This window comes from Felis catus, chromosome C2 (genome assembly GCF_018350175.1).
Source record: "Felis catus isolate Fca126 chromosome C2, F.catus_Fca126_mat1.0, whole genome shotgun sequence".
In the NCBI taxonomy this organism is placed as follows: Eukaryota; Metazoa; Chordata; class Mammalia; order Carnivora; family Felidae; genus Felis; species Felis catus.
Window position 1 is genome coordinate 155,722,982 of NC_058376.1, and position 24,246 is coordinate 155,747,227.

At 48.0% G+C, this 24,246-nt stretch overlaps 1 long non-coding RNA gene and 1 pseudogene across 1 annotated transcript in view; both read right to left on the bottom strand.

Annotated features, from left to right (window-relative positions):
- The window catches only part of LOC111562325, a 202,153-nt gene that overhangs the window by 53,853 nt on the left and 124,054 nt on the right, over window positions 1-24,246 (bottom strand). The gene's annotated exons all lie outside the window — the stretch shown is intronic.
- Window positions 5,478-5,601, bottom strand: LOC111556496 (annotated as a pseudogene).

Here is a 24,246-nt window from a genome sequence, read left to right on the forward strand (position 1 = left end):
CTATGGAGCTTCAGAGAGTGAGGGCCTCGCAGAGAAAGCGGGTATAGAAGAGGAGGACGGAGAAGATGTGCAGATAGGAGCAGACAAGGAAGAATGAAGCCCCAGAGATAGACAAAGAGAACGACTGCCTGACAGCTCTCTGATATTCTGCAGAGCCTGCCTGTACTGCATACGGTTTGGGTATCATTTCCAGAAGCCTCAACATAAATCCTGTTTACACAAATTAGCCCAAGTGGGGGGGTTCCTGTGGCTGACAAACGATCACCTCACTCAATGTAAACATATCCATGTGTTTAAAAACCGTTGGTTGAGTGCCAGCCAGGCATGATCGTGCTAAGCGTTGTAGCTCCCCAGGTGAGGCAGTGGGCCCCCTCTCCTGGGAATCCAAGATCAAAAATAGGTCCTTACTTTAGAACAAGTGTATACCATGTGTGCTGGGGACCTAAGAGAAGCGGTGTGCAATCTGCCTTAAGGGAGGGGAGCAAGAAAGGCTTCCCAGAAGAAGGACATGATGTCAGGCTGCTGAGCCAGAAGGACAGGAAAACATTTGCTAGGTGGGCAAGGAGAGCATCCCAGGAAGAATGAAGAACATCAACAAAAACAAAGGCACAAGCAAGTCGGGCCACACATGAGCACCATGGGAAGGGCCTTTGCTGTGTCGGGAACAAAGAGAGGAAGGAGACGGGACAAACAGGAAGAGAGGACTCTGAACCTGTTAGCAACAATCAGCAAGAAAAGAATGCAAAGGAGTGTACGATTTTACCTTTCGCCCAAACAGGAGACTGTTGAAACTTTGAGAAGGAAACGATACGCGTACAAGTATTTTAGAGCAACGACTCCAATAGTGAAAGGGAATTAGGAGGCAGTGTTGGTGGTGTCAGAAGCACAAATTCGAAGCTGTTACAGTATTTTGAGCAAAAGAATTCCTTTACTAAGATGGGGAAGGTGGGGTTCAAGAGAAGGGTGCACATACGTGCGATATTGAGATAGAAGCTAAAGGACTTTAGTGCCTAAGTGTGGTGGGAAATGAAACAATCAAGGATGATTCTCAGATTTCTAGTGGAGTGACTGGGTGGACACAGAAAGCATCACTAGATTTAGTGAGATGGAGGTCCCTGGGGATCCCAACCAGACCTATTATGGTGGGGACCAGATTAGTCGGCTGAGAAGTGTGGGTGGGAGGTGGAAAATGGAGACAGCAAGCACCCAAAATGCCCCAGAGAAGTTCGTACACGAAGGAGAGAGGAGAAATGGGTCTGTGGTTGCAGACAGAAGTGGGTTCGAAGATCATTTGAGGAAGCTTGTTTCTTGTTTTCATTTTTTAGTGGGAGACATTTGAGCATTTTCAATGTTACTAAGAAGGATTCACAGGAGAGGGAGAATTTAGGGTTCAGGAGCAGGAAGGGACAAAGGCCAGTGTGTGACTCCAGAGACAAAGAGAAAGGGTGAGATTTGTGAGTCAAGATACTGTCCTTAAATGGATCTGGATCTGGGAGTGAGTGTGGCTACAGATGCGAATTTAGAAATGACGGCAAAAGCATGGTGGACAGAGGCAGGTGTCACCCATGGGAGCACGAAGAACAAGAAGAGAATAGAGACCACGGCCAAACACGGAGAGATGTCCATGTCTAAGGAGTGGACAAAAGAAAGGAGGCCCCTTGGGAGACTGCGAAACAATGCCCAGAGGGGTCCTGGAAAAGAGGGAGGATCTATAGTCATGAACCCTCCCCCCCCCCTTGTGTCTGGGTCACCAAAATAGCCTTCCGACTGATTTCCCAACTACTTAATCCCTGACCCAGTGTCCCTGCCAGGACCACGGCAGGGGTGATCAGAGCAAACGTCAGGAGCAGTAGACATGGAACGTTATCTTTGATGGGTAGAAACATAACAAGCCACCTGAGCCTCCATTTACCCCACCAGCTGCCTGCTGTGTGACTTTGGGCAAGCCTTCTGTTTCTTTCCGTTTCACCTCTCCCATGTATAAAATAAGGACAACAACATTTTCTTTAACAACCTCACGGGTTGTCCTAAAAATTACATGAGTTACTGGCTGTGAGAACGTTCTAAGCTCTGCAAAATCACAACACAGGCACGAAGAGTTATTATTAATCTTGCTTCACGGCTCATCTTTTCTCAAATAGTTCTACTGGCTCCCTGTCTTGGCTTCCAGCAGTGTAATGGATGGTTCTGTCACCACCCAAACACTATTGCCCTTTCCTTTTTGGGTCGTTCCAAATCTGAGTCACAGTTAAGCAAATGCAATGCGTTTTGCAGGTAGAGTTGGCAAGATGTGCTCCATTTGCTTTTGGCCCAGTCCTTTAATTGCGCTTGGAAGTAAACAGCAGATTACAGAAGGAAGAGGACAGTGGGATTTGGAAAAAGAGAGAAAAACAGAAACTGAAGTGGGTTTGGCTGGGAAGTAGGGAGTATGTCACACAAACTTAATTGGGAATATGTGCAGTTGCCTAAAGGCATTCAGAGCTTGAGCCTCCTTGCTAAGGACACTCGTATGCCTAGGTTTCACTGCCTTCCATGATGTGACCCCATCATGGGTCACCGTTGCTTTCCTGCACTCATCATAAGTCTCCCCACTGTCCACCAGCATGCCTATTTCTGCCTCCACACCTTCCCCCATTAGATGCCTCCCAAGAACAGCCTCTTAGCCTGCCCCAACTATGCCAGCCCAAGCCTCTCCTTACTCAGGAAACCTGACCTCCTTTTCTGAATTTTTCCAGAACCTAGAATCCAAACCACATTTTAGTGCATCGCTGGAGCCTCCCTGACGGCCATTATCTCATGTGCACTGGTCTTTTCTAACATGGACATTAAACAACCACTATGTTCGGGCTGCTTTTATTCAAGATGCATACATTTCCCAGTTTATACATAAGGAAATGAAGTCTCATGGAGCTAAACTGCCCAAAGTTGGCAGGTGTTGAGGCCTCCTGGGTATGACAGTAAAGTTCAGCCTCGTATTTCTCCTGACTTTGTCTTCCCCGTGGTGCCTCCCACAGCACCGGTTCCTGAGGAGCTCTGGGCATCTGGGAAAGAAGATGCCAACATATAAGAAGCTGCTGAGAGGGAGATAAGAGGACCCTAAAAATCGATACCTTGTTTCCCCAACATCTCTTGATTACAGAGGATACCAACCACATTGCAGTCATAATACTAAACCAGAGTCCCAAATAGCTTTGGGGGAAATGAGGATGTCCTTTTCCCATTCACCATTAAGTAATGTTTGATTTTCTATATTTCTCATGTGACTTTAATCAGAGCGTGCAAATGTGTGCAGACTGATTTTCACAACCTTTTAAACAGAATAATACTTTCTGTATCCCAGCACCTTAGCCCACCGGAGTGTTATTTGTGTTACTGTGAACTAAGATGCGGATTCACCACAATTAGCCATCACCATGGTAATTTTATGCCTTTTGTGTTCAGTTTCTGTTGCATATGCTCATCAAGGAGATTGAAGCTTTACTGATGAAGCAAAATTCATGACCTGCCTTTGGATGTAAGTGCATCAGATTTAAAGAAATGTTTTCAAATCCTGATGGCATCCCGTGTCTGGCTTACTTTTGAGAGAGAATTAAAATGTGCTGTCTTTTACTCCTTCGTCTTTGAGCTGGGACTGGCAGATTCTCTGGCAAAAACATCATGGTTTCAGGGGGAACATAAGCCCCTAAGAGCTTTCAAACCCTCCAGGGGATCCCTTCCGTTTGCTTGAATGATCGCAATTACCACAAGGTTCAACTGAACCTTGTTTCTTACATCAAGTATGAGGACAAGGGTGCAGCTGTCGTAGACCATCTGCAGTGATGACCCGCCAGTATACATGTGCTACTCCTCCCTGCAAGGAATCGATTTCCCTTACCCTTACATCTGGCCCTGGGACTTGTCTCGACTAATAGAATACGGCAAACACGATGTTGTACAAATTCGAATGTCAAGGCCCTAGGAGACCTGACAGTTTCCACCTTTATTCTTGTAGAACCCAGCAGCCATGAAGAAATATGATGAGGGCCCATCTGGAGATGGAGTCCCAGCCAGTCATTCTAGACACCTGAACTGAGGCAAGAAACATGTCAGGGAAGCTATTTTGGACATCCTAGCCCCAGCCAAACTCCCAGCTGAATGCAGACATAGGAGTGACCCCCGCCAACATCATGTAGAGCAGGAAAACCTCCCAGCTGAGCTCAGCCAGGCCACAAAATCAAAAGAATTGTTAAATAGAATGGTGGTTGCCAGAGGATGGGGGAAGGGGGATATGGGGACTTGTTCAATGGGTATAAAGTTACAGTTGGGCAAGAGAAATGAATTAGAGACTTGCCATACAACAAAGGGCCTATGAGTAACAATACAGTGTTGTGCACTTAAAAAATCGTTAGCATGGTAGACCCATGTTAAGTGTTTCCACAACAACAACAAAAAGCAAAGAGATACAAGGAAACTAAACTTTTGGATATATTTATCACCTTGATTGTGGTAGTGATGGTATCTCGGGTGTATTTATGCTGGAACTCATTGAATCATATCATTCAATATGTGTAGTTTTTGATGTATCAAGTATACCTCAATAAAGCTGAGAAAGAAAGAAAGAAAGAAAGAAAGAAAGAAAGAAAGAAAGAAAGAAAGAAAGAAAGAAAGAAAGAAAGAAAGAGGAAGGGGATGGGGATGGGGATGGGGATGGGGAAGGGGAAGGGGAAGGGGAAGGGGAAGGGGAAGGGGAAGGGGAAGGGGAAGGGGAAGGGGAAGGAGAAGGGAAGGGAAGGGAAGGGAAGGGAAGGAAAGGAAAGGAAAGGAAAGGAAAGGAAAGGAAAGGAAAGGAAAGGAAAGGAAAGAAAGGAAAGGTGGTGTTTTAAGCCACTTCATTTGGGGGCGGTTTGTTACACAGCAACAGCTAACTGATACAGCAGCTAAGGGAAGGAAGATGCAACAAGATCCCTGATCATCACTGTTACTGGGCAGAGCATGTACAGCCCCCACTTATTCCTTGCACAAAATTTTCCCCTCCAACCAGACTCACCCACTGCCTCCATAATCTGCTTTGTTCAGCCTGCAAGATACATCTTGGATCTCACTCGTGTGGTTTTCGTTGTGTTGTTGTTGTTTACCCCTTTGCTCCCTCTCTCCTCTGTCCAGTGGGATTAACCCCTCTCCTCCTTTAAGCTCCTTTTAAGCTCTGTAGCTTTCTTAATTATTTCTTGGGTCAGTATATGGTCAAGCTCTGTGTGCACCCATCTGCCTCTTCCATTTGTCCACACTGTTACTTTTAGTTCCACATTTTCAGTTTAAGAGCTGGTGTAGAGTCAGTTCTCAGTCATGATTGCTGAATGAATGAATCAGGGCTTCCCACCTCTGTACCCTTTCCCTCACCTGGCCTCCCTTTGTTTATCAGCATCTTACATTTAATTTCCTCCATGAGAGCTTTCCTGGACCCTATTGCCACAGTGACCTCTTATCCTGGAGCTTATTTTATACGTGTGTAAGACTCATTTATTTCAAGTCATCACGGCGGGGGTATTGGGAAAAGTGTTCAATTAGCAACAATTGCGCCTCGGATAAACCTCGTTGGCTACGATACTGTCACTGCGCAAAGCTATGTAAGACTTCTTTAAAAATTCAACGTTAAAATACTGTTTAACACACCTGGTCCAGTCGCATAACGCTGCCACTTAGCCTTCACGGCCACCGGGCCACAGGGCTCAGCCCTTCTTCCTACAGGGCCGCCTCTGCTCTTCCCACTGCAGGGAACCCTACCGTGTAAGGGAGTTGCTGACCTAACCCATCAGAGACCACATCATTCATTCAGCGTGTCGCCATGTTGCCAGTGCGGGATCCCAGGCTCATTCCTTTCCTCCTGCCTTAGGCCTGGCCCCTGGAGTAAGTCTGCCCCATCCACCTTTTCCTTCCATCAAATAAGCCAGCGATGGATAAGCAGACCACTTGAAGGCTCACACCCCCCTCTCCAGGTACACCTCGGCGAATGGATCCCAAGATTTAGATTTTATAGTGTGGGTAAGGGAGAGAAATGTGGGAGTCCCCACTGGAGACCCAAGTCCCAGTCATATTCTTTATCCAGCTTGCATCCAAGAGCCCTATAGCGGTAAGCAGCTTCTGAGAGGTCCCCGGTGATCTCCACCCCTTGGCGTTTGCACTCCGATGTGATCCCCTCCCAGTGAGGACGGTTGCCCCAATGGTGACTTGGTTCCAGCCAGCAGCACATGGCAGAGGTGATAAGATGCCCCTGATGAGGCTGCGTAAAAGTGTCACATCATCTTGCTAACGGACTGTGCCCTTTGCTGGCTTTGATGACGTAAGCTGCCCTATTGCAGGGGTCCCCGTGACGAGGAACTGAGGGTGACCTCGGGCCAACAGCCGGCAAGGAGCTGAGGCTCTCAGTGTAACCTCATATGAGTAGCTGAATTCGGCCACCGGCCACGTGAATGAGCCACGCAGACCCTTGCCAGCCAAACCTTCAGATGGGAACTGCAGCCCTTTGATCGCAGCCTCACGAAAGACCGTGAAACAGGGGACCCAGGTAAACCATGCCCCAAATCCTGACCCATAGACACCGTGAGATAATAAACGGGTGCTGTATTAGGCCACGAAGCAATATAAAATCAATGCAACCACACTGAGGGTTTGAGGTACCTGCTGAGAAATCAATAAAGCTCTATTTTGATTCCCATTGCATTATTTTGGGGATACTTTCCTTAAAATGGTATGAGGGATACCCTGATGGATATGAGGGATGATAGGGAAGGGAGAATTTGGCCATGCATGGATCCTAATATTTTCAAAATCACTCCCAGTCTAGGACAGTATTATTAGTATCCCCATTTTAAAGTTAAGCAAACTCAGGATCACACAGGTTGGTATTTGCTCAAGTTTCTCACTCCTGCCAGTCCCCTAACTCCGGATACAGTGCTCCTTCCCCTCCGACATAGCTGCAGCCTGGTACTTACTGTTGCTGCAGGATCTTTAAGCAAAGCCCTGCTTTCATTAATTACGCTGGAAGCAGTCCGAGAGCGGGCACTCCCTCGGGCATGTTTCTGTTCTCGGTGGCAGCACACAGGTGGCGTGGGGGGTGACACTAAGGCAGAATGATGCCTGGAGCTGCCCTGGAAGTACCCAACCCGGGCAAGCCTCTCCCGTGCCACCCAGCAGCATCTTTTCTGGGAATATACTTCAGTAGCCATCCAAATAAAGCAGTTCAGAGCTGAGATGTCTGCGAATATGCAGTGACCCAGCTATTTAACATGGATTGTTTTCATGGTATGAATAAAATTGAGTGTTCTGGGAAGTGCCTTTTAAGTGAACGAGGTCTAAGTCCAAGGTTCTAGAAAGCTTTTAGTTTCAATGCAAACTCACGGGAAGGGGGAGGGACACCAGCGTTAAGGAGATGCCCCGCAGAAGGTGAAGGATCCAGACAGCCACAGACAAAGTTCAAAGCCCAAGGGCCAAGGGCAGGGCAGGCATGGTGGCAAGCCAACAGGAAAACGGTAGGTAACTACAGCTGGCCGGCAGGTGCATTCAACTCGAGACAGGCCGCAGGGGAAAGAGGAAGAACCGGGGCGACAAACGTGAACTTGAAACCAGCCGTGTGCGACTCACTAGGACCGCGGGCAAGTCCCTCTGCCTCTCTGGATGCCGAGGCGCGGCTAGTACAGGCCGCACAGAGCCGCCGTGGGGACCGGCGAGAAGGGGTGGCCTGCGTGTTTCGGGAACCAAAAGGACTGTTACCTTCCTAGAATATTGGTAATGAGATAACCGAGGTCAGGGAGGGAGGGCAGGGAACAGGTGACGCACCTGCCCGATCGGCCCGGGGCTGCGCAGGGAGCCGGGCAATCGCGTTTTGGGTACTCCAGAACCCCGAACACCAGGGCGAGGTGAAACCCCCGGGGTTGGGGCAACGTTGGAGGAATGCTGGGACCGTTAGGATGCCGAAGTTGGGGGGAGGGCCCCCGCAGAGACGGGGCCCAGGCTTCCGGGGGAGGGGACGTCCCCTGGCCGGCGCTGGTGTCTCCGAGGGGAGCAGCGAGGCTGGCCCTGAGCACTGACACAGCCACGCTGGGCATTCGGCTGCTGCCGCGGCCCGAGAGGGTGCTGCCGGTGGGGGGAGGCATTGCTGGGGTGCTGCCCTCCGCCCATCGGCAGGGAAATGGCAGCGAGCAGACCCTTCCTCCCTCTTGCGCCCCTGCTGGCAAATCCTGGCAGGGAGCCAGCGGGCAAGGCAGATCCGGGGTTCCAACGCCCAGCATCATCCCACCGAGCGCGGCATACGGGGTTCAGAGCTGGGAGTTGATGGCTTAGTACCTGGCACAGCGGCTGTCGAGCAAAGGTGGGGAAGAGAATGTCTGTGGTAACAGATTTCGTCGAAGGACTTGCCTCTAAGACCAGAATTCTTCCCAAGCTCCAAAGTCCACCTGGGCGCGTGGGAGGAAGAGAATTCCTGCAGGGCCCTATTCTCTTGGCTCCTGCCCTGTGACCCAAGAGGCGGGCAGAGCCATTTCTGTCCCCTCCCCGGCACGGTGACGGCACCCAGGAGCCAGCCGGGGTGGGCAGCCAAGCCGACCCTGGGGCGAGTCTCGGGGCCTCCTCCCGCGGGGCCACGTTGCCAGCTTTGCAAACGTTTAGACAGTTGGGCTGTGAGGAGCACTGGGCAGCTTTAAAAATGGATGTGGGTCATTATTCTTTCATGAGCCACCACAGCCCAACAGCACAAGGCCAAAGGCATGCACGTGGGAGCCGCTGCATGGGTGGGTCTGCTCCAGTGCATTGGAGTCTCTGAAAGAAGGTTTAGAGATGGTCCCGCAAACGCTACACACGGCCGGCCACCAGAGCAGGTGCCATGGTGCAACAATGACCGCGGAGGAGGGTCAGAGAGAGAGAGGGAGCCAGAGATCCAAAGCGGGCCCTGCCCTGCTGATGTGGGGCTCGAACTCACCGGCCGGGAGATCGTGTCCTGAGTCCCCGCCACGCTCAGCCGCTCAACAACTGAACCACGCAGGCTCCCACCCTCCAGCGCTTCTTACTCACCTGCTTTCCCGTTAGCACATTCCAGAGCCTTACTTTCCGCTTTCCCGTCTCCCGCCTTCCATTCTTTTCTCTCTCTCTTCTTTTTCCTTGTCGTGCATTCCTGCTTCCCTCAATCCCCTTTTCCCTTTCTTGTGGGTCCAGTCCCTCTCAGTCTGTCTGTTATTCTTCCTCTATCTTTTCTCTATCTGCATGTGGACCTGTCTGTCCACATTTCTCTGCACGTGCATGCACAAGTGCGTGTGTGTCTGTGCGTGCGTGCACGCACGTGTGCGTTTCCCTAGTGCTTTCTACCCCCTCCGGCTTCTCCGCCTCCCTGTGGTCACCACTTTCAGCTCCAGTCTCTCCGGATGGAAGAACGAAGTGCCTTTTCCCCCTGGTAGAGGGGCAGGGGGTGGGAGGGTAGGGGTCTCAGTTTTATTTCCTTCCTCCCTCTGCCAATGAGAAGAGAGTGGGGCAAAGACGAGTTCAAGTCAGGACCCGAGTATAGAGTCCCAAGCATGTGCTTCACAATGAAACACAGATGCATAATTCAGTCCAACACATATTTGCCATGTGCCAGGCCACACGCTCACTCATTACTAGGGACTTGAAGATGAATCACATGGGGAGTATGTGCCACGGATCCCACGGTCTGGGGAGGGAAACAGCTCGGCGAAAGATGTTGCAAAGGGGCATCTGAGTCGGGCTGGGGAAGGGGTTAGTCAAGAAAGGCTTCCTGGAGGAGGTCAGGCTGAAGTTTGAAGAATGTGTAGGCGTTAACCAGATGGAGAAATGAGAAAAGGGCACCCAAGACAGATGGCATAGCGCAAGCAAGAGCATGGGGGCAACCAACCAACACACAAGCCAACAACCCGGCCAGGGTGTGCAGGGCCCCGCACGCAGCCCGGGGGCTGCTGGACCCAAGAACTGGTGCAGGCGGAAGAGGTGGGAGGTGGCTGCCTGGCGCGAGGCCTCACGAGCCAGGCTGTGGGCATCCCGCCAGCGCCCCTCCCGCTGCCCTCGGCGCGCGGCGCTCCACCGACAGCGGCTTCTTGCACACACCTGCACTCTGCCTGGGGGCAGCCTCTGGCCGATGGAGCCCGCTGGCCCCTATGCAGGGCAGACCACGGCGTCAGATAATTAACACTCCTGGGAGCAAACTCAGCCAAGGACCAGTGGGAGCCTTGGAGAAGAGCTGGGTTCGTCACCCCGTTCGTGGCAATTCTGAGGCCCGTTCTCGGCGTCTCGGGGCCCCTGCGGGATCGGGCTCCCGTCCTCCACGGTGGTCGTCTGCTCACTGGCACACCCCGTATCAGCTGCCTGCCCTTCCCCATGTCGCATCCACAGCCCCTCCATCTCTCCAGTAAACCCCTGACTCGGACTGGTGCAGTCCCCGTGGGCACGAGGGAACCCACTAAGGCCTCTGGGAGGAAGGGCAGTCCCACGTGCATTCTCGGAGGACACCCTGGTGACCGGTTTGGAGGGTAGGTAACAGGCCGCTACAATAACCCGTCCTAGGGATGAGGAGGACCGCCCGGGGGCACCCAGGGCAGGGAGGAGAGTAAGGAAGGGTCAGGTGCAGAACACAGAGAAGAGCTAGGGTTGACGTGTCACAGCCTCTCCTTCAAAGAAGTCAACACGCTTTCATAATGCAGGATGACGGAAACCGAGAAGGCAAGGTCTGCACCGAGGAGGCCCAGAGCAAGCTGCCTTGCATAGAGGGGGCCTGGAAGGAGGAAGCACAACCATCCTAGGGGCGGTAACTCCCAGAAGAGCTGCGAAGAATGAGCTAGATCCCTGCAGGAGGCAGGGGTCGGAGGAATGTGGGGCCAGGTGGGCCTGACTGCTGAGCATCCACGAGCGGCCAGGATGGTTGGGGCATAGAGCAAAGAGTGGGGCGCCCCCGGCGAGGGCAGGAGGCACGTGCCACAGAACCCACTCCCCGGCTGTTCTTGTTCATCTGAGTCCAAACCCGCCCTGGGCTCTACCTGGGCACAAGCAGGGCTGAGTGAGGGGTGAGAGGCAGGAAGCCACAGGCCCGACCCCCAGAGAGGCCTAGGAGACGCCACCGGCTGTGCGTGGGAAGGTGTGTAGGTGGCTGCGATGCCAAACCCTCCCCACATCAGACCTCCCACCTAGCCAGTGGAGCCAACTCCATCCCCCGGTTTGTGGGGATACGGCTGTCAACGGATGTCAGGGAAGTTCCCAGAGCTCTCGATGGAGGTGAGGGCAGCATTCCCAGGAGGAAACCCACAGAGTTTAAAATGTTCAAGCAAACGTACACAACTCCTATCCGCCAAACCCTCCCGCAGGGTGGCTAAAATAGAGCAACACTGATTTATCGATTGGTCTCCCATCATTCCTCTGCTCACCTTCTACGGAGGTGACCTAACGGACCGAGATGGCCAGGAAAGGGAAAAGCAAAGAGAAAGCTAGGTGCCAGGGGGATCGGGGTACAGAGAGCATCCCCCGAAAGAAACTCCATGGGTTCATCGTCTGTCCTCCGTTGGTGTTCTGGCAAACGGCTCCTCATGTTTTCACCCGACTTGGAAGGTTTGCTTCTGAGAAGCAAGGAATTCTGAGGAAGGAAGGAACTAGCATCTGTCGACACCTCCCTGCCCCACACGGTTGCCAGCTCTACAAAACGGGGCTCATTCCTTTGGTCTCGTAGATAAAGAAACTGTCCCAGAGATTTCAAGAACTTGCTTTCGACCAGTGGCGGCCAGAATTCACACTCACACCTGGCTGATTCAAGTATTCAATATTGTTGTTTACCTAGAAGGCCATATTTGACTTACTCTGGGGTTAGAACGCTCTTGACGGTCTTTCCCACCCTGTTCAAAATGGCCGGTGTAAGGGGGAGCCAAGATGGCAGAAGAGCAGGAAGATTTTTTTTTTTTTACCTCTCACGTCCATGAAATACAGCCAGACCAACGCTAAACCATCCTGCACGCCCAGAAAACTGACCTGAGGATTAACACAACAATCTGCACAACCTGAACCACAGAACTCAGCAGATACGCGGCACAGAGAGGTGAACTGGGGGAGAGAGAAGCCCCGGAGGGCAGGGAGCTGTTTGGGGGGGGGGGAGGGTGGAGATGGGGGCGGGGGGGGGGGGGGGCGGTGGAGAGTATGGGGAAAGCACCCCTCCCCAAAAGCAGCTGGAGGGAACGTGGAAAAGTGGAAACAGCTGCAGGGACTGAACTAAAAAGGGAGAAAGGAGACAGGAGAGGGTTTAAGTTCCATTCAGACTCTAAAAACGGGATCGCAGAGTCTGAAACTCCGCGGCTGGATACCTGGTGGTGCTCTGGTGGGAAGGGCGAGTCCCCAGGAGCAGAGTCAGAGTCGAGTCCGGGGGTCTTCGGCCACGCGGGAGAGGCGGTTCCCCTGCCGGGAGGACACCTGGTAGAGGCTGTGTGCCCTCCCCGCCACAGGCAAAGGTGTCAGCGGACCCGGAGAACAACCGCACCCGCTGGTGCTGGAACAAGGCCCCTGGGGGTGAAGCCTGGCGCCACATGTGTGTTGTGATTTCCCGGAATCCCTGAGGCGCTGCTGCTACACGATCGCGTCGACTTTTTCTGGGGCGGCTGCAGTCTCTGGGCGGCGGCGGCAGCCGGGTCCCGCGAGGATTCCTGGGTGCGGCCGGCACCGGCCATTGCTCGGCGAGACCCTCCCGCAGAGGATCTGGGAGGGACAAAGCCGCAATCCCTCAGAAGTGAGGGGTCGGGAGACACAGCCGCGTCTGAGATCAAACTCAGCAGGGAGGTGCCGCCTGGCAACCTGACGGCTTGGTCACGGGCAGTATAAAAGTGGGGAGTGGAGGGAAGCTGGAGACAAATGACGCGTGCGCGATTGCAGGTCGCAGAGAGCCGAGTTCTGCTACTAGAGGCTTGAGTAGCTGGGCAACACCATTTTCACCGCTCCCGCGCATGCGCGTACACACCTACAAGTGCCACAACAACCCACCGGAGTAAGTGAAGCAGCGCCATCTAGTGGAGAACAGAGCTGTTACACTAAGCCCCGCCCAACAGGGCCAACTTTGCGCTTCAAGGAACACAAATCTCTCCACCTGCTTGGTGCGCGGACTATAAAGCGCTTCGTAGTTGGACTTCTAGAGGAAAACAATGTAATCTCAATCGTATTTCAGTCTATTCACTGATCCATCTATTCAATTTTTTTTCTTTTTCCTTTCTTTTCTTTTTCTTGAATACAGAAAGAGAAAAATTTTATTTTTATTTTCCATTTTTATTAAAAATATTTATCTTTGTTTTTTCTACTATATTTTTTACTTTTTGGTAACTTTTTCAAATTCCATTTTACCCCCATCATGTGGTTTTATTCTATTTCATTGTATTCATTTTCTCAAATTTTCAAATGTTATCTGTTTTCCCCCTTTTTTCTCTAATCTATCAAGCTCCTTTCAATAACCAGACCAAAACACACCTAGAATCTAGCATCATTTATTTCATTTGTGTGTGTGTGTGTGTGTGTGTTGGTTTTAATTTTTTAATTTTAATTTTTTTACCTTATCAATTCCTTTTCTCCCTTCAAAATGATGAAATGGAGGAATTCGCCCCAAAACTTTCTTTCAGCAGGAAGAAACAACAGCCAGGGACTTAACCAACACAGATACAAGCAAGATGTCTGAACCACAATTTAGAATCACAATAAGAATACCAGCTGTGGTTGAAAATAGATTAGAATCCCTCTCTGCAGAGATAAAAGAAGTTAAAAACTAGTCAGGATGAAATAAAAAATGCTATAACTGAGACGCAATCTCGAATAGATGCCACGGTGGCAAGGATTGATGAGGCAGAACAGTGAATCAGCAATATAGGGGACAAACTTATGGAGAATAATGAAGCAGAAAAAAAAGAGGCAGACTAAGGCAAACGAGCACAATTTAAGAATTAGAGAAATCAGTGACTCGTTAAAAAGGAACAACATTAGAATCATAGAGGTCCCAGAATATGAAGAGAGAGAAAAAGCAGTAGAAGGGTTATGTGAGCAAATCATAGCAGAAAACGTTCCTAACCTGGGGAAAGACACAGACATCAGAATCCAGGAAGCACAGAGGACTCCCACAAGATTCAACAAGAACAGACAATCAGCAAGGCATATCATAGTCATATTCACAAAATACTCAGGCAAGGAAAGAATCCTGAAAGCAGCAAGGGAAAAAAAGTCATTAACCTACAAGGGAAGACAGATCATGTTTGCAACAGACGTATCCACAGAAACTTGGCAGGCCAGAAAGGAATGGCAGGATATAGTCAATGTGCTGAATTGGAAAAATATGCAGCCAGGCTCTCATTCAAAATGGAAGGAGATATTAAAAGTTTCCCAGACAAACAAAAATTAAAGGAGTTTGTGACCACTAAACCAGCCCTGCAAGAAATTTTAAGGGGGACTCTCTGAGGGGAGAAAAGATGAAAAACAACAACAACAAAAAGTCCAAAGGTAGCAAAGACTAGAAAGGACTAGAGAACACCACCAGAAACTCCAACTCTACAAGAAACGTAATGACAATAAACTCATATCTTTCAGTACTCACTCTAAACGTCTGGACTAAATGTTCCAATCAAAAGACATAGGGTAACAGAATGGATTAGAAAACAAGATCCATCTATATGCTGTTTACAAGAGACCCTTGTAAAGGTGTTAGGTGTCTTAGACCTAAAGACACCTTCAGATTGAAAGTAAGGGGATGAAGAACCATCTATCATGCTAATGGTTGACATAAGAAAGCCGGAATAGCCATACTTATATCAGACAATCTAGACTTTAAAATAAAGACTGTAACAAGAGATGAAGAAGGGCACTATATCACAATTAAGGGGTCTATCCACCAAGAAGACCTAACAGTTGTGAAATTTTATGCTCCAAATGTGGTTGTACCCAACTATGTAAATCAATTAATCACAAACATAAAGAAACTCATTGACAAGAATATCATCATAGTAAGGGACTTCAACACCCACTTACAGCAATGGAGAGATTATCTAAACAGAAGATCAACAAGGAAACAATGGCTTTGAATGACACACAGGACCAGGTGGACTTAACGGGACTTAACAGACTTATTCAGAACATTTCATCCTAAAGCAGTGGAATACACATTCATCTCCAGTGCACATGGAACGTTCCCCAGAATAGATCACATACTGGGACACAAATAAGCCCTTAACAAGTACAAGAAGACTGAGATCATATCGTGCATATTTTCAGACTACAATGCTATGTAACTCCAAATCAACCACAAGAAAAAATTTGGAAAGATAGCAAGTACTTGGAGAATAAAGAACATCCTACTAAATAATGAATGGGTTAACCAAGAAGTTAAAGAGAAAATTAAAAAGTACATGGAAGCCAATGAAAATGACAACACCACAGCCCAAAAGCTCTGGGAAGCAGCAAAGGCAGTCATAAGAGGGAAGTATATAGCAATCCAGGCCTTTCTAAAGAAGGAAGAAAGGTCTCAGATACACAACCTAACCTTACACCTTAAAGAGCTGGAAAAAGAACAGCAAATAAAACCCAAAACCAGCAGAAGACAGGAAATAATAAAGATTAGAGCAGAAATCAATGTTATCAAAACCAAAAAAAAAAAAAAAAAGTAGAACAGACCAATGAAACCAGAAGCTGGTTCCTTGAAAGAATTAACAAAATTGATAAACCTCTAGCCAGTTTGATCAAAAAGAAAAGGAAAAGACCCAAATAAATAAAATCAAGAATGAAAGAGAAGAGATCCCAACCAACACAGCAGAAATACAAACAATAATAAGAGACTATTATGAGTGATTATGCACCAATAAAATGGGCAATCTGGAAGAAATGGACAAATTCCTAGAAATATATACACTGCCAAAACTGAAACAGGAAGAAATAGAAAATTTGAACAGACCCATAACCAGTAAAGAAATTGAATTAGTAATCAAAAATCTCCCCCAAAAAACTAGAGTCCAAAGCCAGATGGCTTTCCAGAGGAATTCTACCAAACATTTAAGGAAGAGTTAACACCTATTCTCTTGAAACTGTTCCAAAAAATAGAAATGGAAGGAAAACTTTCAAACTCTTTCTATGAAGCTAGCATTACCTTGATTCCAAAACCAAAGACCTCACTAAAAAGGAGAACTATAGACCAATTTCCTTGATGAACATGGATGCAAAAGTCCTCAACAAGATATTAGCCAACCAGATCCAACAATACATTTAAAAAAATTATTCACCATGACCAAGTGGGATTTATATCTGGGATGCAGGGCTGGTTCAATATCCGCAAAACAATTAATGTGATTCATCACATCAATAAAAGAAAGGACAAGAACCATATGATCCTCTCAATAGATGCAGAGAAAGCATTTGACAAAATACAACAACATTTCTTGATAAACACTCTCAAGAAAGTAGGGATAGAAGGAGCATACCTCAAGATCATAAAAGCCATATATGAACGACCCAATGCTAATATCGTCCTCAATGGGGAAAAACTGAGAGCTTCCCCCCTAAGGTCAGGAACAAGACAGGGATGTCCACTCTCGCCACAGTTATTCAACATAGTATTCGAAGTCTTAGCCTCTGCAGTCAGACAACACAAAGAAATAAAAGGCATCCAGATCGACCAGGAGGAGGTCAAACTTTCACTCTTCGCAGATGACATGATACTCTATATGGAAAACCCACAAGATTCCACCAAAAAACTGCTAGAACTGATTCATGAGTTCAGCAAAGTTCCAGGATATAAAATCAATGTACAGAAATCTGTTGCATTCCTATACACCAACAATGAAGTGACAGAAAGAGAAATCAAGGAATTGATCCCATCTACAGTTGCACAAAAAAAACATAAAATACCTAGGAATAAATCTAACCAAAGAGGTGAAATATCTATACACTGAAAACTATAGAAAGCTTATGAAAGAAATTGAAGAAGACAAAGAAATGGAAAAAGATTCCACGCTCCTGGATAGGAAGAACAAATATTGTTAAAATGTCGATACTACCCAAAGCAATCTACATATTCAATGCAATCCCTACCAAAGGAACACCAGCATTTTTCACAGAGCTAGAACAAATAACCCTAAGATTTGTATGGAACCAGAAAAGACCCCGAATAGCCAAAGCAATCTTGAAAAAGAAAACCAAAGCAGGAGGCATCACAATCCCAGACTTCAAGCTATACTACAAAGCTGTAATCATCAAGACAGGATGGTACTGGCACAAGAACAGACACTCAGATCGATGGAACAGAACAGAGAACCCAGAAATGGACCCACAAACGTATGGCCAACTAATCTTTGACAAAGCAGGAAAGAATATCCCATGGAATAAAGACAGTCCCTTCGGCAAGTGGTGCTGGGAACATTGGAAAGCAACATGCAGAAGAATGAACCTGGACCACTTTGTTACAGCATACACAAAAATAAACTCAGAATGGATGAAAGACCTCAATATAAGACAGGAAGCCATCAAAATCCTCAAGGAGAAAGGAGGCAAAAACCTCTTTGATCTTGGCCTCAGCAACTTCTTACTCAACACGTCTCCAGAGGCAAGGGAAACAAAAGCAAAAATGAACTACTGGGACCTCATCAAAATAAAAAGCTTCTGCACAGCGATGGAAACAATCAGCAAAACTAAAAGGCAACCGTCAGAATGGGAGAAGATATTTGCAAATGACATATCAGATAAAGGGTTAGTATCCAAAATCTATAAAGAACTTATCAAATGCAACACCCAAAAAACAAATAATCCAGTGAAGAAATGGGCAAAAGACATGAATAGACACTTCTCCAAAGAAGACATCCAGATGGCCAACACATGAAAAAATGCTCAACATCACTCATCATCAAGAAAATACAAAGAAATATCACCTCACACCTGTCAGAATGACTAACAATAACAATTCAGGCAACAACAGATGTTGGCGAGGATGCGGAGAAAGAGGATCTCTTTTGCACTGCTGGTGGGAATGCAAACTGGGGCAGTCACTCTGGAAAACAGTATGGAGGTTCCTCAAAAAATTTAAAATAAAAATACCCTATGACCCAGCAATTACACTACTAGGTATTTATCCAAGGGATACAGGTGTGCTGTTTCAAAGGGGCACATGCACCCCAATGTTTATAGTATCACTATCGACAATAGCCAAAGTATGGAAAGAGCCCAAATGTCCATCGATGGATGAATGGAGAAAGAAGATGTGGTGTATGTATGTGTGTGTGTGTGTGTGTGTGTGTATACATGTATATACATGTACATATACACATATGTGTGTGTGTATATATATACACACACACACATACACACACACACATATACATACAATGGAGCATTACTCGGCAATCAAAAAGAATGAAATCTTGCCATTCGCAACTATGTGGATGGAACTAGGGGATATTATGCTAAGTGAAAGTAGTCAGAGAAAGACAAATATCATATGACTTCACTCATATGAGGATTTTAAGATACAAAACAGATGAACATAAGGGAAGGGAAGCAAAAATAGTATAAAAACAGGGAGGGGGACAAAAACATAAGACTCTTAAGAGGGTTACTAGAGGGGTTGTGGGAGGGAATGGGCCAAATGGGTAAGGGACATTAAGGAATCTACTCCTGAATTCATTATTGCACTGTATGCTAACTAACTTAGATATAAATTAGAAAAATAAATTAAAATTTAAAAAAATATAACCACCCTGTGATCCAATAATTTCACCACTTGGCATTTACCCAAAAAATACAAAAACACTAATCCAAAGGGATACATGCACCCCTATGTTTATAGCAGCATTATCTACAGTAACGAAGCTATGGAAACAGCCCAAGTGCCCAACAATAGATGAATGGATAAAGAAGTTAAGATATGTACATACACACACAATGGAATAATATTCAGCCATAAAAAGGAGTGAAGTCTTGCCATTTGAAATGACATGGTCGGAGCTAAAGAGTATTATGCTGAGTGAAATAAGTCAGTCACAGAAAGACAAATATCGTCTGATTTCACTCATGTGAAGTTTAAGAAACCAAACAAGCACTCAAAAGAAAAGAGAGAGAGACAGAGAGGGGCAAACCAGAAACAGACTCAACTACAGAGAACAAGAAGATGGTTCCCAGAGGGGCAGGGGTGGGGAGGTGGAGAAAAGAGGTGATGGGGAGTAAATAGTGCACTTGTTGTGATGAACACTGGGTGATTATAACAAAAACTTTTTTAAAAAAGGAGTAATGGAAAAGGCAACGTAAAGACATTTGATAAACCTTAAAATATAACATAAAAAATAAATAAAGAAAATGGCTTGTGTAAGGGACACAGGAGTGCTGGTGCACAGGGGCACTTGTACCCCAGTGTTTATAGCAGCACTTTCAACAATAGCCAAATCATGGAAAGAGCCTAAATGCCCATCAACTGATGAATGGATAAAGAAGATGTGGTTTATATATACAATGGAATACTACTTGGCAGTGATAAAGAATAAAATCATTCCATTTGCAACAACTTGGATGGAACTGGAGGGTATTATGCTAAGTGAAATAAGTCAGGCAGAGAAAGACAGATACCATATGTTTTCACTCATATGTGGATCTTGAGAAACTTAACAGAAGACCATGGGGGAGGGGAAGAGGAAAAACATAGTTACAAACCAAGAGGGAGGAAGGTGAACCATAAGAGACTCTTAAATACAGAGAACAAACTGAGGGTTGATGGGGTGGGGGGGAAGGGGGAAAGTGGGTGATGGGCATTGAGGAGGGCACTCGTTGGGATGGACACTGGGTGTTGTATGTAAGTGATGAACCACGGGAATCTACCCCCAAAACCAAGAGCACATTGTACACACTGTATGTTAGCCGATTTGACAATGAATTAGATCAAAAAAATAAAATAAAACACAATGGCCTGTGGAAACCAGCTAATTGTTTAGTGGATATTTACAATTTCAAAAAGTCTTTTGTTTCTGAAAATAAATTTTAAGTCCCTCAAGTGGTATTCCCTCCTTTGAAAGGAAAAACCGATGAGAGATATAGTTAGATATGTATCTAACTATATAGTTAGATAGGGTATCTCCTAAAGTCCCCCAGTAGTAGAATCCTCTAGGAATTTGTTCTAAACTCCTAAGAAAAGTGTGGGCTTTGGACTCAGACTTGGAGGAGGTATTGGCTCTGCTGCTTGATAAGTGCTTGAGACATGGACTCACAAGTCACACACCGGCCACATGTAAACCTAGTACTTCAGAAGGTTTGCTATGAGATTGAAATACAGGCGCCCGGGGGGCTCAGTCGGTTGAGTATCCAACTTCAGCCCAGGTCACGATCTCGCGGTGCGTGAGTTGGAGCCCCACGTCGGGCTCTGTACCGACATCTCGGAGCCTGGAGCCTGCTTCGGAGTCTGTGTCTCCCTCTCTCTCTGCCCCTCCCCTGCTCACGCTCTGTCTCTCTTTCAAAAAATAAATAAAAATGTTAAAAATAATAATAATGAAATTAAAATGTTAAAAAAAAAATACAATGGTCTAATAAGTATGGTGCCTGGCACATAGGTGAAAATCCATCGATCCCGTCCTGGCCTCCTCCTTCCTCCCACACAACTTCGCCCTCCCTGGAAAACATTACCACTTCCATGAGCCAGCGGCCTTAAAGCAAAGACAACATATCTATTTGTCGGCTTGTCCATGAATTTAGGCTCTTGGCTCAATCCTCTGTTCCACTCTGTGCCTAAATGTGTCTAGAAGGTGTTCCCTTAAATTCTCTTTGAGCTGCCTAATACTGGCTGGGTGGCAGAAGGGAAAAGCAGGTGTCAGCCTGGGTGGGCAGGAGGGAGAATCCTCCTTTGCCGAGAATTGTTGTGCGTCCCTGGGGCCACACGAAAGCACACGACCAGGCAATAAGCTCGCTTTGGCTTCTGATAGAAAATGAATCACATAACTTTGCACCCAACGGTAAAATCTAATAGAGAAAGTTTAATTTAAGTAATTGGTCAAATCCTGCTTAAGTAATATAAATAAGCTGCATCAAAGAAGATGAAGTTGTCCACAGAGGTACCCTAGCTGTGGGGAGGGGTGGGGCGGCATGTTGGCTGGGCCCTGGCGAACTGGAGCGTTGGGGTGCACTCCAGAGGGCTGAGCACCCCCCTGGCAGGGGCGCTGCTCAAGGACACAACAAACTCGTCGGGGGAAGCTTTGAGACCCACTGGAACCCAGACAACTTCTTCCCAAAACTAGCCAAAAATTAGGAACCTAGCAGCTTGCGGGCCGTAGTCCAAAAGGGTCACTGTGTCGCATGCGTGGCTGGCTACCCCGCTTTCTCAAACCTCAGACACTCCCAGATTGACTCAAGATCGGGAGATGAGGAAGAGCACTCTATCTTCTATCCCTCCCTTTTCATCAGCAGTACCTAAAGAAATGGGCTTTTCCTGTCCTCAGCATGAGTCAGGCAGACGGCGCAGGGAGGCTAGGGGCTGAGGGCCCCTCTGAGGCCGTCTGCAAATCAAGCTGACCCCAGGCTGCCGCCCACCTTCTCCCGCCATGCCCCAGAGGCAACTCTGGCACCCACGACTTAGGCTTCCGAGCCTATCCCTCAAAACACCTTCTAAATTGTTCTAAAGGAACACCTAGGAAAAGCCAACAACAGAGAACCAGAAGGACACCACCTGGGAACCAGAGAGACCTGAGTTCAGATCTCAGCCCTGGCTTATAACCTGAGGCAGATCACTTCACTTTTGGGTGACGGACTGTCCCCATTTGCCTGGGACCGATGGGGTTCCCGGGATGTAGGACTTTCGGGGCCAAAACCGGAGGAGTCCTCGGAAAACCAGGACGAGTTAGTCACCGTACTTAAACTCAGAGCTTCCGTCTGCTCGTCCGTGAACATGGAATGAGGTCACCGAACCTTCAGGTCGACCGTGAAGACTGGGGCCTCGTGGGTGCCAACAGCACTCTCGGTGAATCCTACGACCTCTTCCAAGAGACGAGGCCTTGCTTGAAAAAGCAAATCAAGAACCATGAAAGAAAAGCCAAATGAGCCGGAAGGCAATAGAGATTGTGGGGGCAGAAAGGAACAGTGCGGACCAGAGAAGAGCAGAGGGGTCGCCGGCAGCCAGAAGGGCCCGTCGTGGCCAGGCCTCCCTCAGCTCTGCGGACCCTGTCAGGTGGGGATTCCCGCCGCTTCCTTTTGAAAGAGACTTAATTGTGGCTGCCACCTGAGTGTGGAGTGCATCTCTGTGCTTGGAGGGCCACTGGGGAAACTGCCCTTGTTCAGTCGTGAACGGGTCCCAGCTAAATGAGGTGCAGGGTCTCAGCGATCAGGAAGGCAGTTTGGTTACCAACACAAGGGGGTGGAGAGGCCCCCTGACCTGGGCTCGGGATGTCAAGAATTTCAGCAGCAGTGCTAGCAGGGATCTGGGAAAGGTCACTGGACCAGCAGTCGAGAGACCAAAGTTACCGTCCTAGCTCTGTCCCCACCATGGCTGTGGGACCTTAAGGAAGTCCTTGGCACTCCCTATGAAGGTTCCCCATCTATGCAATGAAGAGGAGGATACAAAACCGTATCCTATAGAGCGTGCAGGCTTTTTGTGGGAAAGGGGTATTGAATCAGTTTACAGACGCTGAGATAGTTTTGATAATATAAAATAGCCAAAAATCAGAAGCAATCCGGTAAGAGTAGAATAGACAAATCGCGACCGATTCACACAATGGAATACCGACCAGAAATTTTTAAAGGACAAAGGATGGGACATACAGTTGCGTGGAGGAATTTTCCTGACAAAATAAGAGATCAAAGAAGTCTAATACAGAAGGCTGGAGATTGTACGATTCCATTTACATAAAGTTCAAGACCAGGAAAAGGAATGGATGGCGATAGAAGTAAGAACAGTGGTTACTTAGGGTAGGGATGAGGACTGACAGGGAGGTGGCACCAGGGAACGTTCTAGGCCGTCGAAAATGCCCTGTGCCTTGATCCGGGTAGCAGCCACAGGGACATCCACGCATGTGAGAATCGCTGCAACTGTATACTTAACACCAGGGCACTTTAGTCTGTAATACTCCAATTTAAAAGAAAAGTAGAAAAGATCCAACAGATACCTGAATCACTCTGCTGGGCAGAATTCACAGAACTTTGCTCACCGCCCATTCATCCTTCTCCATGACCTCCATTCTTCTTGAAAATCAACGTGCGAGACAGACAGCATCTCAAAGGAGGAGGCCGCGCCGTCTACTATGTAAAAGCAAAATGCACACGAGTAGTCACACGCCAGTTCAAAAGATGCCGCCAGCCCTTGGCTACTAATAGAGATGAAAATCTCTAAATGATCTACTGCCAGGCTTCATCATGCTGATTTGTCCCTGATCCGAGGGGAAGGGAAGCAGAGACTCTACAGCAAGATGGAAAGCGCTGCTAGGTTTGACAGAGGGAAATATGATTAGAATGCACCGAGGCGGAAATAATGACTCGCCTCCCCCAAGGACCAGCCCGCCCTCCCGCCTGTACCCACAACAAGCCTTGCATTGCTAACGACAGGGTGTTGGGAGGCCGGTGGCATCACAAATCCATCCCGACTCATCGCGCAATCAGATAACAGGCAACCTGAAAAGCCCAGAGGCTTCCAGAAGAATGGCTCGCACAGGCACGGAGCACACACATCCCCACACTCCAGGAGCTTCAAGGAATTGTCTCGTTAGATGAAGTGCCCTAGAAAAGCCCAGGGGAGAGAGTGGGGGCGGGGGGGTGGCTTATTGAGAGGGTGCTCTCAGAAGAAACCTGTAGGGAGTGAGGAGCAGAGGGGTCGGGGGAAGAAAGGATGTCGCGGTCTCAGCTTGAGACAAGGTCCAGCCTGACCGCATGGAAAGCTCTAGAGCATGAATCGTGTGCAGCTGGTTAACCATTCACTGCAGACCATGCCATGGCAGGGCTGGGGTGGATGGGTTCCTCCTCTACCAGGTGAGATGGCCACATCAGCAGAGGGAAGTTCTCCAGAAGAGGGGACGCCGCAACACTCACAGAAGCTGGGAAGGTGTGCACCTGTCCAGCGAGGGGATCCACGTGGCATGCCTGCCGACGTTAATTACCCCCTCTGTGCTGACAACCCCAAGTTCACATCTGTAGCCAGGCCTCTCCCCCCAGCTCCAGACTCGTACATCCAATCACCCAAAGGACATTTGCAAGCAACGTCTAACTGGCGTGGCACAACCCGTCTGTCCTACACTGAGCTCCCAGGATTCACTACAAAGCCAACTC